This window comes from Corylus avellana, unplaced genomic scaffold (assembly GCF_965113065.1).
Source record: "Corylus avellana unplaced genomic scaffold, dhCorAvel1.hap1.2 HAP1_SCAFFOLD_119, whole genome shotgun sequence".
In the NCBI taxonomy this organism is placed as follows: Eukaryota; Viridiplantae; Streptophyta; class Magnoliopsida; order Fagales; family Betulaceae; genus Corylus; species Corylus avellana.
In genome coordinates, this window is record NW_028290528.1 from 20,001 (window position 1) to 30,741 (window position 10,741).

Below are 10,741 nucleotides of genomic sequence, written 5' to 3' on the forward strand. Positions count from 1 at the left end.
TATCCTCTGGATATAATCGAAAAAAGGATTAGATTGTGTAATAATGAGACTAAAAAAGAATATTTACCTACGATGTATGATCCTTTCTTGAACGGACCCTATCGCGGACAAATCAAAAATATTTTTTTATTCTCAATCATAAAAACTTCTGTAAAACATTACATAGAGACAATTTGGATAAATAAGATTCATGGAATCCTTCTTACTACCAATTACACAGAATTTGACCGGAAAGTTAATCTATTTGATCGAAAATCATTATCAACAGAAATTATTTATTTCTTGAACATAATTAGTAAGTTTGCAGGAAAATCAACATCAAATTTTAATTTGAAAGGACTTTATTCATTTAAGGAAAACAAACAAGTAAGAATTGATTCGGAAGATCGAATAAAAATTTTAAAATTTTTATTCGATGCAATTATAACTGATCCTAGGGATAAAACAATTAGAAAAAAATATATTGGAATAAAAGAAATCAATAAAAAAGTTCCTCGATGGTCATACAAATTAATCGACGAATTAGAACAACAGGAAGTAGAAAATGACAAAAATGGGCCAACGAATCATCAAATTCGTTCAAGAAAAGCCAAACGTGTCGTGATTTTTACTGATATTCCGGAGAATACCGATCCTTATACTAATAACAAAGAGACTAATAATTCTGATCAAGCTGAAGAGTTGGCTTTGATACGTTATTCACAACAATCGGATTTTCGTCGAGATATAATAAAGGGCTCCGTGCGAGCTCAAAGACGTAAAACGATTATTTGGGAACTGTTTCAAGCAAATGTGCATTCCCCTCTTTTTTTGGATAGACTAGACAAACCCCTTTTTTTTTATTTTGATATTCCCGAGCTGATGAAAATCATTTTTTTAAATTGGATTTGGAAAAAGAAGGAATTAAAAATTTCGGATTATACAAAGGAAAAGACAAAAGAAAGTGAGAAAAAAAGAGGAGGACAAAAACGAAAAATACAAAAGAGAGAAAAAAATTCGTATAGAAATAGCAGAAGCTTGGGATAGCTTTTTCTTTGCTCAAGTAATAAGAGGTTTTTTATTAGTAATCCAATCAATTTTTAGAAAATATATTCTATTACCTTCATTAATAATAGCTAAAAATATTGTTCGTATATTATTATTTCAATTTCCCGAATGGTCCGAGGATTTAAAGGATTTGAATAAAGAAATCCATGTTAAATGCACCTATAATGGCGTTCAATTATCCGAAAAAGAATTTCCGAAAAACTGGTTAACAGACGGTATTCAGATAAAGATACTATTTCCTTTTCGTCTGAAACCTTGGCACAGATCTAAGTTACGATCCCCTCATAAAGATCCAATTAAAAAGAAAGGGAAAGGACAAAAAAATGATTTTTGTTTTTTAACAGTTTTGGGAATGGAAGCTGAACTGCCTTGTGGTTCTCCCCGAAAACAACTTTCCTTTTTTGAACCCATTTTTAAAGAATTCGAAAAAAAGAAATTCAAATTAAAAAAAAAATGTTTTTTAGTTCTAAGAGTTTTAAAAGAAAGAACAAAATTTTTTATAAATGCTACATTTATAAATGTAGCAAAAGCAAAAGAAACAAAAAAATGGGTCCTCAAAAGCATTATATTTCTAAAAAAAATAATAAAAGAATTTTCAAAAAGAAACCAAATTATATTATTTGGATTGAAAAAACTAGGAATATACGAATTGAGTGAAACTAAAAAAGAAAAAGATTCGATAATACATAATAAAATTATTCCCGAATCGTCTATTGAAATTCGATCTATGGATTGGGCAACTTACTCATTGACAGAAAAAAGGATTAAAAATCTAACTAATAGAACAAATACAATCATAAATCAAATAGAAAAAATGAAAAAAGACAAGAAAAGGGAGTTTATAACTCGAGAGATAAATCTTAACCCTAACAAAATAAGTTATGAAGATAAAAGATTAGAATCACCAAAAAATATTTGGCGGATATTAAAAAGAAAAAATATTCGATTACTTCGTAAATCCCATCATTTTTTAAAATTTTTTATTGAAAAGATATCTATGTATATCTTTCTGCGTATCATTAATACCCCTAGAATCAATGCACAGCTTTTTATTGAATTAACAAAAAAAATTATTACTAAATACATTTACAATAATGAAGCAAATCGAGAAAGAATTGATAAAACAAATCAAAGTATAATTAACTTTATTTCAACTATAAAAAGGTCACCTTGTATTAATAAGAATTCACATATTTTTTTGGACTTATCTTACTTGTCACAAGCATATGTATTCTACAAATTATCACAAACCCAAGTCAGTAACTTATATAAGTTAAGATCTGTCTTTAAATATTACAGAACATATTTTTTTCTTAAGAATGAAATAAAAGAGTATTTTGTTGGAACGCAAGAAATATTTGATTCCGAATTAAGACAACATAAGAACCTTCGAAATTCTGTAATTAATGAATGGAAAAACTGGCTAAAGGATCATTATCAATATCAATATGATTTATCTCAGATTAGATGGTCACGATTAGTACCGCAAAAATGGCGAAATAGAGTCAATCAATATCAATGCCGTACGGCTAAAAATAAAGATTTAAACAAATGTGATTCATATGAAAAAAACCGATTAATTCATTATGAAAAACAAAATGATTTTGAAATAGATTTATTACTAAATCAAAAAGAAAATTTAAAAAAACAATATAGATATGATCTTTTTTCATATAAATCGATTAATTATGAGGATAAGAAAGACTCATATATTTATGGATTGCCATTACAAGTAAATAATAACCAAGAGATTTCTTATACTTACAATACGCCTAAACACAAACTATTTGATATGCTGGAAGGTATCCTTATCAATAATTATCTAGGAGAAGATGATAGTATAGATAGAAAAAAAGATATGGATCGAAAATATTTTGATTGGAAAATTCTCAATTTTTGTCTTAGAAAGAAGACCGATATTGGGGCCTGGGTCGATATTGATACTGTCACCAACAGAAATAAAAATACTAAGACTAAGACTGGGGTTAATAATTATCAAATAATCGATAAAATTGATAAGAAAAAGAAAGGTCTTTTTTATTTCACGATTCATCAAGATCAAAAAATTAACCCATTCAATCAAAAAAAACCTCTTGTGGATTGGATGGGAATGAATGAAGAAATACTAGGTCGTCCCATATCGAATCTAGAACTTTGGTTATTCCCAGAATTTGTGATACTTTATAATACATATAAGATTAAACCGTGGGTCATACCAATCAAATTACTTCTTTTCAATTTTAATGTAAATAAAAATGTTAAGAAACATAAAAGTATCACTGGAAAGAAAAAAAGCGATATTTTTATATTATCGAATGAAAAAAAGACTTTTGAATTAGAAAATAAAAATCAAGGAGAAAAAGAATTAGCGGACCAAGCAGATCTTGAATCAGCTCTCTCAAACCAAGAAAAAAAAAAAGAAAAAGATGTTGAAGAAGATTATACGGGATCAGACATGAAAAAACGTAGAAACAAAAAGCAATACAGGAATAAAATAGAAGCAGAGCTTGAGCTCTTACTAAAAAGGTATTTTAATTTTCAATTGAGATGGAATGATTATTTAAATCAAAGAATCATCAATAACATCAAAGTATATTGTCTCCTGCTTAGAATGACAAATCCAAGAGAAATTGTTATATCCGCTATTCAAAGGGACGAAATTAATCTGGATATTATGACAGTCCATAAGGATTTACCTCTTACAGAAGTGATGAAAAGGGGAATATTGATTATCGAACCAGTTCGTCTGTCTGTAAAAAATGATGGAAAATTTATTATATATCAAACCATAGGTATTTCATTGGTTCATAAGAGTAAGCATCAAATTAATCAAAGATACCTAGTTGATAAAAATAAGAAGAATTTTTATGAATCCATTGCAATACATCAAAAAATGAATGGAAATAGAGACAAAAATCATTATGATTTGCTTGTTCTTGAAAATATTTTATCCCCGAGGCATCGTAGAGAATTGAGAATTCTAATTTTTTTCAATTCTAGGAATAGAAACAATATCCATAGAAATACAGTATTTTGCAATGGATGCAATGGAAATAAGGTAACAAATTTCGATCAAGTTTTGTTGAATAAAAGAAAAAATCTTGATAGAGGTAAAAATAAACTAATTAAATTAAAGTTCTTTCTTTGGCCCAATTATCGATTAGAAGATTTAGCTTGTATGAATCGCTATTGGTTTGATACCAATAATGGCAGTCGTTTCAGTATGACAAGGATTCGTATGTATCCGCGATTGAAAAGTCATTATATTAATTCGATCTAAAATGAATCAACAAAATCTTCTGATTTTTTTTAAGTCTAAATTATTGTTTATTTTTTTTTGTGAGTACAGAAATAGACTATACTTTTGTATAGGATATCCTATCCGAATCCAATTTTTAAAATGGGATTGATTATTGAGTAATAAATTAAGTAATTTTATTTGACAAAATTAAGAATTCTTAACGAAATTAAGATTATTGTGTATATCAAATTCAAATGAGTGGCATTATTATTACTGATCAAGAAATATATATATATATCGATAAAAATATCTCAAAAAAAGAGAGGGGCGATTCCTATTTATGGTAAAAAATTCATTCATCTCAATTATTTCGCAAGAAGAAAAAGAAGAAAACAGGGGATCCGTTGAATTCCAAGTATTGAGTTTCACCAAATAAAATAAGACGACTTACTTCACATTTGGAATTGCACAGAAAAGACTATTTATCTCAAAGAGGTCTACGTAAAATTCTGGGAAAACGTCAACGGCTGCTGTCTTATTTGTCAAAGAAAAATAGAGTACGTTATAAAAACTTAATTAATAGGTTGGGTATTCGGGAATCAAGAATTCGTTAATTTTTAATTTTTCGTTAATTTGAAGAGTCATTTTTAATTATTTGATTTATTAGATCTTGAATTTTGATGAATTTTTTTTCGTTTTACGCAATTCACGGAAGAATGAATCGAGGAAAAACTTATGAATATACCAGCTACAAGAAAAGATCTCATGATAGTCAATATGGGCCCCCACCACCCGTCAATGCATGGTGTTCTTCGACTCATCGTTACTCTGGACAGTGAAGATGTTATTGACTGTGAACCAATATTGGGTTATTTACACAGAGGAATGGAAAAAATTGCGGAAAACCGAACAATTGTACAATATCTGCCTTATGTAACTCGTTGGGATTATTTAGCTACTATGTTCACAGAAGCAATAACTGTAAATGGGCCAGAACAGTTAGGAAATATTCAAGTACCTAAAAGAGCCAGTTATCAGAGTAATTATGTTGGAATTGAGTCGTATAGCTTCTCATCTGTTATGGCTCGGACCCTTTATGGCAGATATTGGTGCACAAACTCCTTTCTTCTATATTTTCAGAGAAAGAGAATTCATATATGATCTATTCGAAGCTGCCACTGGTATGAGAATGATGCATAATTATTTTCGTATCGGAGGGGTAGCGGCTGATCTACCTTATGGCTGGATAGATAAATGTTTGGATTTCTGCCATTATTTTTTTACAGGAGTTACTGAATATCAAAAACTTATTACACGAAATCCTATTTTTTAGAACGCGTTGAGGGCGTAGGAATTATTGGTAGAGACGAAGTAATAAATTGGGGTTTATCAGGACCAATGCTGCGAGCTTCCGGAATACAATGGGATCTTCGTAAAGTTGATCATTATGAGTGTTACGACGAATTGGATTGGGAAGTCCAATGGCAAAAAGAAGGGGATTCATTAGCTCGTTATTTAGTCCGAATTGGTGAAATGACAGAATCCATAAAAATTATTCAACAGGCTCTAGAAGGAATTCCTGGGGGTCCCTATGAGAATTTAGAAATCCGATACTTTGATAGAGAAAGGTATCCAGAATGGCATGATTTTGAATATCGATTCATTAGTAAAAAACCTTCTCCTATTTTTGAATTGCCGAAACAAGAACTTTATGTGAGAGTCGAAGCCCCAAAGGGCGAATTGGGAATTTTTCTGATAGGGGATCAGAGTGGTTTTCCTTGGAGATGTAAAATTCGCCCGCCGGGTTTTATCAATTTGCAAATTCTTCCTCAGTTAGTTAAAAGAATGAAATTGGCTGATATTATGACAATACTAGGTAGCATAGATATCATTATGGGAGAAGTTGATCGTTGAAATGATAATTGATACAACGGAAATACAAGATATCAATTCTTTTTACAGAGTGGAATCCTTAAAAGAGGTCTATGGAATTATATGGGTGCTTGTTCCTATTTTGACTCTTGTATTGGGAATCACAATAGGCGTACTAGTAATTGTATGGTTAGAAAGAGAAATATCCGCAGGGCTGCAACAACGTATTGGACCCGAATACGCCGGTCCTTTGGGAGTTCTTCAAGCTCTAGCAGATGGGACAAAACTACTTTTCAAAGAGAATCTTCTTCCATCTAGAGGAGATACTCGTTTATTCAGTATCGGACCATCCATAGCAGTCATATCAATTCTACTAAGTTATTCAGTAATTCCTTTTGACTATCGCCTTGTTTTATCCGATCTCAATATCGGGGTTTTTTTATGGATTGCGGTTTCAAGTATTGCTCCCATTGGACTTCTTATGTCAGGATATGGTTCAAATAATAAATATTCCTTTTTAGGTGGTCTACGAGCTGCTGCTCAATCGATTAGTTATGAAATACCATTAACCCTATGTGTATTATCAATAGCTCTACGTGCGATTCGTTGAAACATAAACTTTTCCCTATTCCTTTCTTTCTAGTCGTTATAGAAAAAGAGTTGAAATAAATTGCATAGATATCTTCATTTTTAATTCATTATTTGGATTTTGGATTAATGAATTAAATTATATTAAATTATATAGTTATATGAGTGAAAGAAAACAGCTATATAATATATATTTGCAGTAAAATTATTGAGTCTCGTCTTCGATGTATAAGAAGAATTAAAGAGTTGAGCATAAATAAACAGAAGAAGAAGAAACCGTTTACCCCAAGATTGGTTGATTAGTCATGTCATCCTAGCTTGAAGCGGGTTCAAAAAAATCAACCCTATTCGGTTTTTACTAACATTTGTTTGCATTACCATAAAGCGGGGGGTTTAGCAAAAATGAGTGGATGGTTAGAAATGCCAAACTACGCAAAGGATTAGTAATAGTGATTATGTAATTTATCCCAAAGGACATTTACACATAATATAAAAAGAATACTAATTGGGGCTTTAAGTTAGTAGAAATGATCAGGCAGTACTCCCCACGATTCCGATCCAGAGTATACTCCTATCCACCAATTAAAATAAATGACTATCGGAAACGAAATAATCCTTTATTTTGTAAGCTCCCCCTTTTTCTTAGAATCCCCATTTTCTTTTTAATAAAAGAAAGAAGAATAGGAATGAAAAAAAAATAGAAAAAATAGAATTACAAAAAAAAAGAGAGATCTTTTTTTTATTCTTTTATTTTATTCTTTCTTTCCTATATACATAGTCATGGAGATAAAATTAGTGTCATAATTCATCAACTAAACTAATAGAATGTCTAATTATTTTTCATAATTGAAAACGACGGGTTATTGATATTTCTACAAGCAGTATTTTATTGAAGACTAAAAGTTATTACTTAACAAATAAGAATTTAAATTATTTATTAAATTTATTAAATAAAGGATAAGATCGATTCAGACGTAGTTTTTTTTATTTATTATTATATAACAGACAGAATTTAAGCGGTCTAATTCAGGGCCTTTGCTAGATTTGGAACCTATTTATCCTATAAATATAGCAAGATAAATAATACCGACTCGGTCCTTAGATTTATTTATGGCCCCAGGGGAGCCGTATGAGGTGAAAATCTCATGTACGGTTCTGAAATAGCGATGGTAACAGTGATGTTATCACCTACTATGATTATCTAACAGTTTAAGTACAGTTGATATAGTTGAGGCTCAATCAAAATATGGTTTTTGGGGATGGAATTTGTGGCGTCAACCTATAGGGTTTATCGTTTTTCTAATTTCTTCCCTAGCAGAATGTGAGAGATTACCTTTTGATTTACCAGAAGCAGAAGAAGAATTAGTAGCAGGTTATCAAACCGAATATTCGGGCATCAAATTTGGTTTATTTTATGTTGCTTCCTATCTAAACCTATTAGTTTCTTCATTATTTGTAACAGTTCTTTACTTGGGCGGTTGGAATATTTCTATTCCGTACATATTCGTTTCTGATCTTTTTGAAATAAATAAAACACGCTGGGTCTTTGGAACGACAATTGGTATCTTTATTACATTAGCCAAAACTTATTTGTTCTTGTTCATTTCTATCACAACAAGATGGACTTTACCTAGGCTAAGAATAGACCAACTATTAAATCTGGGATGGAAATTTCTTTTACCTATTTCTCTTGGTAATCTATTATTAACAACTTCTTTCCAACTTCTTTCACTGTAAAGGAATACTATATTCTCAATTTGTGGCTTGTCTCAAACAAGAGAAAGAAACAAACATAAAAATATTCATAGATATTTACAATATGTTCCCTATGGTAACTGGGGTCATGAATTATGGTCAACAAACAGTACGAGCTGCAAGGTACATTGGTCAAAGTTTCATGATTACCCTATCCCATGCAAATCGTTTACCTGTAACGATTCAATATCCCTATGAAAAATTAATCACATCAGAACGTTTCCGCGGTCGAATACATTTTGAGTTTGATAAATGCATTGCTTGTGAAGTATGTGTTCGTGTATGCCCTATAGATTTACCTGTTGTTGATTGGAAATTGGAAACTAATATTCGAAAGAAACGGTTGCTTAATTACAGTATTGATTTCGGAATCTGTATATTTTGTGGTAACTGTGTTGAGTATTGTCCAACAAATTGTTTATCAATGACTGAAGAATATGAGCTTTCTACTTATGATCGTCACGAATTGAATTATAATCAAATTGCCTTGGGTCGTTTACCAATATCAGTAATTGACGATTATACAATTCGAACAATTTTAAATTCACCTAAAAAAAAATAAGTAAATAAAAAAAAAGATATATAAGTAAATCCTTTGATTAAAGATAAAGAGTAATTTCCAATTAGTAAGTTTCCGTTTTGATCGAAATAAATGCCGTTTCTTTTGTTTATTTTGTTTAGTCACTAACTACAAATTTCAACTATTGATTAGTTGGTTTGTGCTTTAATTTGGATTGAAAATCTCTGAATATGAATATATCTGTAATCATTTAGAAATCTAAATATAAATATATATAGTTTCGAACCACTCTTTAAGATAAAGAATGATATTAGTCCAAGAACTATACCTACATCAATTCACATTCCTTAGCATTTAGATTTAATTCAATTAAGATAAGAACTTTTCAGAAAAAAATTTTTCCTGGTGAGGTCAATAAGGTCATGAAAAAAATTTCGATTTATTTATCTCTTTACATATAATGGATTTGCCCGGACCGATACATGATTTTCTTTTAGTCTTTTTGGGATCCAGTCTTATATTAGGAGGTGTAGGAGTAGTATTACTTACCAACCCAATTTATTCTGCTTTTTCGTTGGGACTGGTTCTTGTTTGTATATCTTTATTCTATATTCTATCAAACTCTCATTTTGTAGCTGCCGCACAGCTCCTTATTTACGTGGGGGCCATAAATATTTTAATCATATTTGCTGTCATGTTCATGAATGGTTCAGAATATTACAAAGATTTTAATCTTTGGACCGTTGGAGAGGGGGTTACTTTGTTGGTTTGTACAGGTATTTTTGTTTCACTAATGACTACTATTCTGGATACGTCATGGTACGGGATTATTTGGACTACAAGATCAAACCAGATTATAGAGCAAGATTTGATAAGTAACAGTCAACAAATTGGAATTCATTTATCAACAGATTTTTTTCTTCCATTTGAACTCATTTCGATAATTCTTTTAGCTGCTTTGATAGGTGCAATTGCTGTGGCTCGCCAGTAAGAAATCTTTCGAACTAATCTAATAACCTAAATACAAATTAAACTTTGTTCTGTGTTATCACATCCATTTCCCCTCACTTCAATTTTATTTGAAGATTGTTTATGTATAAAATATAAATAGAAATTCTTTTATTCAATCTATTACCAAACTTTTTATATTCTATCTAGTCAGTTGAACCCATTAAATTGTTTTTTATCTTGAAATAAATCGAAATTGATAAGGAGTTGGTCAATGATGCTCGAACATGTACTTGTTGTGAGTGCCTATTTATTTTCTATCGGTATCTATGGATTGATCACAAGTCGAAATATGGTTAGAGCCCTTATGTGTCTTGAACTTATACTGAATGCAGTTAATATAAATTTTGTAACATTTTCTGATTTTTTTGATAGTCGCCAATTAAAAGGAAATATTTTTTCAATTTTTGTTATAGCTATTGCAGCCGCTGAAGCAGCTATTGGACCAGCTATTGTTTCCGCAATTTATCGTAACAGAAAATCAACTCGTATCAATCAATCAAATTTGTTGAATAAGTAGTATTGTATTAATAAGCAGTATTAATCATATAAATTATAATATTTATATAGTCGAATTAACATGGATGGTACATAATGTATTGATCGTGTTTACAAAAAATGCAATAAATCAAAGGATCTTGGACCTCTCGCATGAGCCGATCCGGAAGCAGATTAATTATAAAAATTCTGGTAAATCATTGATTCATCTG